The sequence below is a fragment of the Empidonax traillii genome, unplaced genomic scaffold (assembly GCF_003031625.1).
Source record: "Empidonax traillii isolate 1590-97213 ecotype Southwest subspecies unplaced genomic scaffold, ASM303162v1 scaffold31:size1920502, whole genome shotgun sequence".
In the NCBI taxonomy this organism is placed as follows: Eukaryota; Metazoa; Chordata; class Aves; order Passeriformes; family Tyrannidae; genus Empidonax; species Empidonax traillii.
This window is the reverse complement of record NW_020955224.1, coordinates 1,139,146-1,146,174: the sequence shown is the minus strand read 5'-3', so window position 1 is coordinate 1,146,174 and position 7,029 is coordinate 1,139,146.

The following is a 7,029-nucleotide window of genomic DNA, read 5'->3' as shown; positions in this document are numbered from 1 at the left end:
CTGTTGGGCTGGCTCTGAGCTGTTTCTTGGCAATAAGGCTCTGAAAGAGTTGCTATAGCCTTCAAGAGAACCCAGAACCCAGTGACACTTCCACAACCAAAACATTTTGTTTTGCTCCAGAGCAAATGGAAGCTTAGTGAAGCTTCCATTTCAGGACCAAAGTTGCCCCAAAGTCCTGCCGAAAGAAACTGCTGTCGTAAAAGTCATGCCACATTAAGTTGCTCCAAAACATGCATTTATCCCACACTGAAAGCAGAAGTAGCTGACCCATACTCTGGTTTTTAATTACCAAGTAACAGCCCATGAAGAGTCTAGATAAGGGGTTTGGAACTATGGAGATGCCACTTAAAGTAAACAAGCTTGCACTCTGCCTCCCCAGCTGCTTTGGAAAGTATTTGCTTCTGGTATGGAAAAACATAAGTAAGGTCATAATCTTCTCATACAACTCCCACTACAACCAAATTGGACTTCTGATATTTAAACTACAAATCATAACGTTCTGAAAAATCCAAGCCACTGTATGCAGCCTTTGGACATCTTACACAACCACACAAGACAAGACTTCATGTACATTAAAGAAAAAAGTCAGGCATTACTCAAATTATAAATGAAAGAAATATGAATAGAAATCACACTTTCATATGAGAAAGGAAGTTAAACCATCATTTAGAGAAAAACAGAATCTGTTAAGCCTAGCATCAGCGTTAGCTCTAGATCCATGAGAGGCACTATTCATCACCACTGAGTCAGCTGCAATTGCTTGGGGGCAGGACTGGGGTTCAAGAGAGTCAATCAAATATAAATTCTGTTTTACAGCAGGTGCAATACATAATATGCATTAAATGAAGACATTTTTGTCAGAAAGAGGAATGGAAAAATCCTTCTAGATACTGTGGAAAGAGACAAGGAATAAATCCATATTGATTTCAGGGTAGCTTATTTTAAAACACTGAGAAATGATGCCACTTGTTTTACTTGCTGTAATAGCACTTCAAGGAACATAATTCACACTAAAACCGTCTTGCTAAGGATTAGTTTTCTTTCATGGAAGAAATATCCTGTGCAGCGCCAGACAGCCCTGATGGTGTTATGCCAGTGCTGGTAGAAGAATTAGCCCCATTACAATTGTCAGTTGTCTTCTGGAGAACAGTATTTATAAACAGATCTGTGCTGAGTGACAGCTCTTTCCCCTTGCTAGATGTAGTCCAAACATTAGTCTTTGAAATACCTTCCTGACTGGATTTAAAGATGCTGAGGACGCTCACACTCTCCCCATGTTTAAATAACTGAACGTCTGCAGTTTTGAGGATATGATGAACAATAAAAGAGATTTAAATTATGAGTTTCCATCTTCTTAAATGAAAGTTAATCCTCCTTTGCAGCAGTAGTTCAAACCACTGCAGATGATCAGTGCGGAGGGAGCACAGTAGAGGGAAGAGGTGAACAAACATGAAACGACAAAACTACCCTCAAGCTCCTAGTACTGAGTCAAGGATACCAACATGACAAGCATTGTGTGTGAACAGTGACTCCTGACTGTTTGAGCAGCACAGAGAGGTGCAAGGAGGGAAGCTGACTGTTTCACCTTGCCTGTGCTGCCTCTCCCAGCAGCTGCCAGGGGCCCAGCAGTCCTGCCTGCCCCGCAAGGCCTCCTGTACCCAGCCCAGCTGCCTGCCCATCGCAGCACCAGCATCTGCCACCTGCTCTGGGCCCAGGAAGGGCCATGCTCTGAGGGCAGGTGAAAAGAGAAGACATACCTTTAGCTTTGAAATTCCTGCCAGATCCTGACTTGCCCCCCACTCTGGTATCCACTCCACAGCCAAGGCAAAAACAAGTTTTGCCCATCCTGCTCATACTGGCTTCCTGATAATACCCTATCCTTCCTTCTTAACCTGATCCACCTACTGTTCCTTCACTCCTGGTTGTCCATTGCAGAAGGGAACATGGATGTGCCCCACCTGAGGCATTCAGACAAGTGATGGGGGTAAACAACTTCCCTCTGTAGAGGGGAAAGGCCTAGCCCAACTATAATTGTTCCCACTGTGTCTGTATGGCATTCCTTGCTCAGGACGATTTCCTGAGCTTGGGTTATAGCTCTGCTCCAGCTGTGCCAAAGTAGTCCCACTCACTTTTGGACTGTGGCCACTGCTGCCTTGTAGGATCTCTTCTCTGCTCAGTAACCTTTCAACTTCCCTGAAGGGAGGAAAGCCTGAGAACAGCATTATTTTCAGCAGTTCTTAAACTCTTTTGCAGCCAAGCCTGCATTGTTGGGGTGGTTTTGAATGAAAACACATTTGTACCTCTTGAATTCTAGGAATTCTTGTCCAGACTCAAGGGAACTAAGGTCCACCCCTGCATTTTTGTCTCAATGGAAATTTTCTTGTTTCGCTCCAAGTCTTTTGTGGCTGATAAAGCCTTCTGAAGTGATCAGAAGATATTCCTAATGTTTTAGAGAAACCAGAGACAAAGAAGGTTTAAGTAATATCTCACACAAACTAAGCACAGGAACCCACTGCAGGACACAGATGATGTAATTCTCCCAACTTCACAACTATGTCTTTTCCTTTTTGAAACTAAGTAACAGAAATGATTGCTTAAATGATTCCTCTTAAAGGTGCCCATCAAATTCTGATTTCTCATCTCAGAAGGGAATGAATTTTTCCTATTTTATGAACATTTTTGAAGTTACAGATGTCAAATATAAAAGAATAAGAAAACCCTACTTCATTCTCTAAATCTAGAATCCTGTCATAAAAAAATTCAATGCCCGCAACCAAATTATGGCATTTAGCAATTCTTTAAATCACTTCTTTTTCCATTTTCATCTATGGAGATACCTGCTGGTTTTATTTCTCTATGTCTATGGATGAAGGGAAAAAATACCAATAATTTGCCTTAGGAAAAAAACCCTATTTAGAATTAAAAATAAGTTTTGACATGGAACATCTTTACTTGAAAGAAGCAACTTGGTGCTTTACATTTCAGGAGAGCAGGCTATAAAAAAGCTAATCAGTCTGAAAAGTCAAGTATAAACCACCACCAAATGCATGAAACATCTTCATACAGAAGGGAGGCGAGCTGTGTATAAAAATACATCTCTCTCACGTTCCCTCAGCTCTCAGTCTTCCTCCTGTACTGCAGCTTTTTTTAAAGATGTCAGTAAACATCTTAGAAGCACAACAGATAGATACCTTTCAAAACCAGTCACTAACTTCCATCACAAACTTTCGCCCTTTTGCATCACTACACGAAAACGGGAGGTTCACAACCACACAGCAGTAATGAGATGAGACAGCAACAAATTCTGGCTCCTATTTTATTCAGGAGTACCTTATGACATTCCATACTCTGGACTTCCAAAACTCTATCTTCAGCATCACTTTTGAAAAGAGTGCCTTCATTAATTATTAACCAGCACTTAGTTAACCACTAAGTCTAGGAGCAGATACAAAAATTTCCCCCTCTGCTTTGCTATTTACAGTTCCATTTCCACTTGAATATCACACATAAATCTAGGACAGAACATTCATGATCTTGAAACCACTGTTCTGTGACTTCTCAGAAAAAGCTGTTTTATTTCAAGACCTAAACTTAATCATCAGCTTACAGTCTGGAAGATAAAAAGTGTTTTAATGCCCTAAAACAACACTTATCATGTCTGTGTTACATGTATCACATATCATTTCCCTAAGATGTGATAGATAAAGACAGGATGAAGCTCGGGACTGCTGTAGAGGAGAAACTTTTTATCAATAGACATTTCCAAACCACAACTTTAATGGAAAGAGAACTCCATCCTGAATTGAAGCTGGAAATACATTTGACTCATTAAGTTAGTGAAATTCTTACCTAACACACAGAATATTACTTTCCACTAGCCATAAAGCTAACTATGGAACATACTCTAAAAAGACAGCTGATCTTGATATGTATTCTCCCCAAGCTACAAATGGTTAGACTCTTCCGACAAAGAAAGATGAGGATAACTCAGGAGCCTGGTGTTCAAGCACAGGAACCTTACGAAGTTGCACTTGCTGCAGTTGAGATGCTACGTGCTAACCAACAGGATGTGTGATACAAAGCAAGAACAAGGAGTTAACCCAAGTACCGAAAAGTAAAGGGAAAAATGTTCCATTATAATGACCTATAATCTAGCCACTTTGGTCATTTCCTTTCTGGTTTTATCCATCAGACAGCTGGCCTCAAAAAGAAAAAACCCCAAATTCTATACCTCTGAAATATCTGAAACAGGCACTTGCAGCTGCTCCAGACAGGTGACAAACAGAATTATTCAAGACGTTTGCCTAGATAAGACAGAGAAGGAATTTGCAAGACCACTTTAAGAAATTAAGACACATGACCCTGGCCATCATCTGGAATTGAAATTGTGTATTTCCTTATATTGTTGCAGTTTAGAGACAATAAAGTGCCTTTTCTAAAGTGCCTCTTCAAAAGTGCCTACTCAACAGACTTGGGTTTATGTTAGTGACTGAAAAAGATCTCTCCTCCCCAAATCTTCCCATGCTTCTCACCTCACTTTTGCTAAGGCCCAGGAAAAAACTCTGTGTTCCATAGATTCTAAGACAAGCCCACCTTCTTGAGGATGAGAACAGTAAAAGGCCTCCAAACACTCATAAACAAATTATTCGCGGAACAACACAAGAAAAGCTTTCAGTTGTGCTGCCAGCATCTGCGGGTAAGCAGAGCTGGGAACTGGATTTCTGTGAAGAGACAGATCTAGTGCTACACCAGAGCATTTGGAAACTTAGCCAGCACAAAGATCTGCTTTTGGCTCAGGATATGGGAAAAGCCCAAAGGAAAACAAAGCAGGAACATGTGCACCTAATGCAAATGAGAAATTGCAATAATTTGGGTGTTGAGGATGTGTTGTAACGGGGCTGGAGGTGAGCCAGGTTGGCCTCGCATACAGAATAAGCTCTAACTGGCACAGAGCTCCATATAGCTAAACAAGCCAAGGTTTTTGAGTCTCAGCATACCATGCAGCATTTCTTTCACTATAGAAGAAATTCATCTTCACTGAAGTCTTTGCAGAAGTGTATTGAATTGGACAATATCAAATGAGCTCCATTCTTGAAGCTGTCAGAAGTTGCCCCCTCAGTTGTGTCACAGAGTTTCACAGACCACGCTGTAGGGCTGATTCATGCTTGAGTGTCAGACTTGCCCAGGGATTCCTGCTACCCAGGAGCACTGCTGGTGGCGGCTGCTAAAATGCAGGAAGGACTTAGCAAGGAGGGAGGTGGGGGAGGCGTTGTTCCAACTGAGCAATGCAAGGCAAGCAGCAGGCGCTGGATCCCAACAAATATGGCTTCTGGGAGCTACAATCAGTAACTCCAGCTGGGCCATTTGCTTAGGCTTCCTGCCAAAAGGTTTATAAAAAGAACAGTAAAGAATGTGCCATGGCTTTAAATATGAATTTCAAATACAGTGCAGCCAATATCCACATTTGTTGAGGCTTCTATCCCTCAGCTTTCCTCTAAGGCTCAGTAAGGAATGCAAGTTGTTTCTTGGGCTGATCTAATTTTATCCTCTCAGAGATATCCACCAGCATGAAGGAATGAATTAGAGCCAGTGCAATTTCCTAATTACTTCCAGTTCTAAGAGAGAGACCCAAAAGGTAATAGGGAAGCAAGCACAACACAGCAAAGATGATAAACTAGCCTCTAATTTGTGTTGCTCTACACTGAAATGTTGTGATAATTTACTAATAAGTGACCTCAGCCTTTTCTCCAACTGGTGCATGTCCTAATATCATAGACATTTCTATGAGTTTAACTGTAACATAGTACAGTGGCAAACAAGAATGGCTGCTACATGATAAGTGAAATATGCAGGTGGTTTTCCCATCAGACACGAGAACTGATTCCTCAAATGCCAACAGTGACTATTCAGCAAGATGTAACTTTCCATTACCTAGTAGGTTTTCCATTTTCTATATCTGAAGTGCCTTAGCATGACTGCAGGTGGATTTATTCAAGTTCACAGGAGATGGCCCTGTCTGTACTGAACTCGTGCCAGCCACAATGAGCTTCATTATCACAAGAAGGAAATCAAATCATTCAAGGAGTTTTTGTCCTCAATATGACACGTAGAACCTCACAGAGAATACCAAAAGTCATTCGTTCCAAAAAGTAAGTTCTATCACAGGGCATAAAAATCCCACAGTGTCAGCAAAGTAAACAGGTCAAGTGTGGTAGCTGAATCATTTATTTGTTTCCTCAATTAGTACACACACAAGCACCCACTCCTGCTGCAGACAGCTGTATGAGATGGGGTACTGCAGCTAGAAATGAGATGGAACAATCACAGGCATCTAATCTAATTAACACAATGCGCTTCCTCTTCCTTCTGACCTCGCATCTGTACGAGAAACTCCAAGCTGAGTAAAGAACGTGGACTCTGTTGGGTTTTCTTTTTTCTTGGTTAGAATATCATCTTTGAATGGCAATGTGTATCCAAGGTACATACCATCTCTAGTAGCATCATGATTGCTGCAAATCAAAAGGCAACTCACATGCCCAACCCCCAACTAAAATGCATCACTGAAGCGAGAGTATAAAGTAGTCTGACACAAATCCATGATCCCCACTAAACAAGGCTCCTCACTTGCCTTTTAATAACCAGGAGCTATACGTACCTTCAGCTAACAAGATGGGCTTGTCACCAGGGGGATTGGAGCTCTGCAGGGTCCTTCTTCTAGTGAGGCAGGTCTCATGCTCAGCATTTGTCCAGAGTGCTGGTCTCAGGAAGCTGGAGACAGTTCTGCAAGACACTGAACATCTGCACGCTCTTATTTATGGCACAAACTCTCCTTCAGTCTCATGAAGGAAAGATGTTGCTGCTTCACAAACATGCTAGAAAAGATCAAGTTCAGGAACTAACAGTTTAACAACAAGCAGGCAAACAGAGGGCTTGCCAGGGTCAAAACCTCTTACAGAAAGGTCACCAAGATTCATCCCCTAGAGAAATTTAAAAGGATTCACATTTCTCATGGTATGAACTGTCATTCCA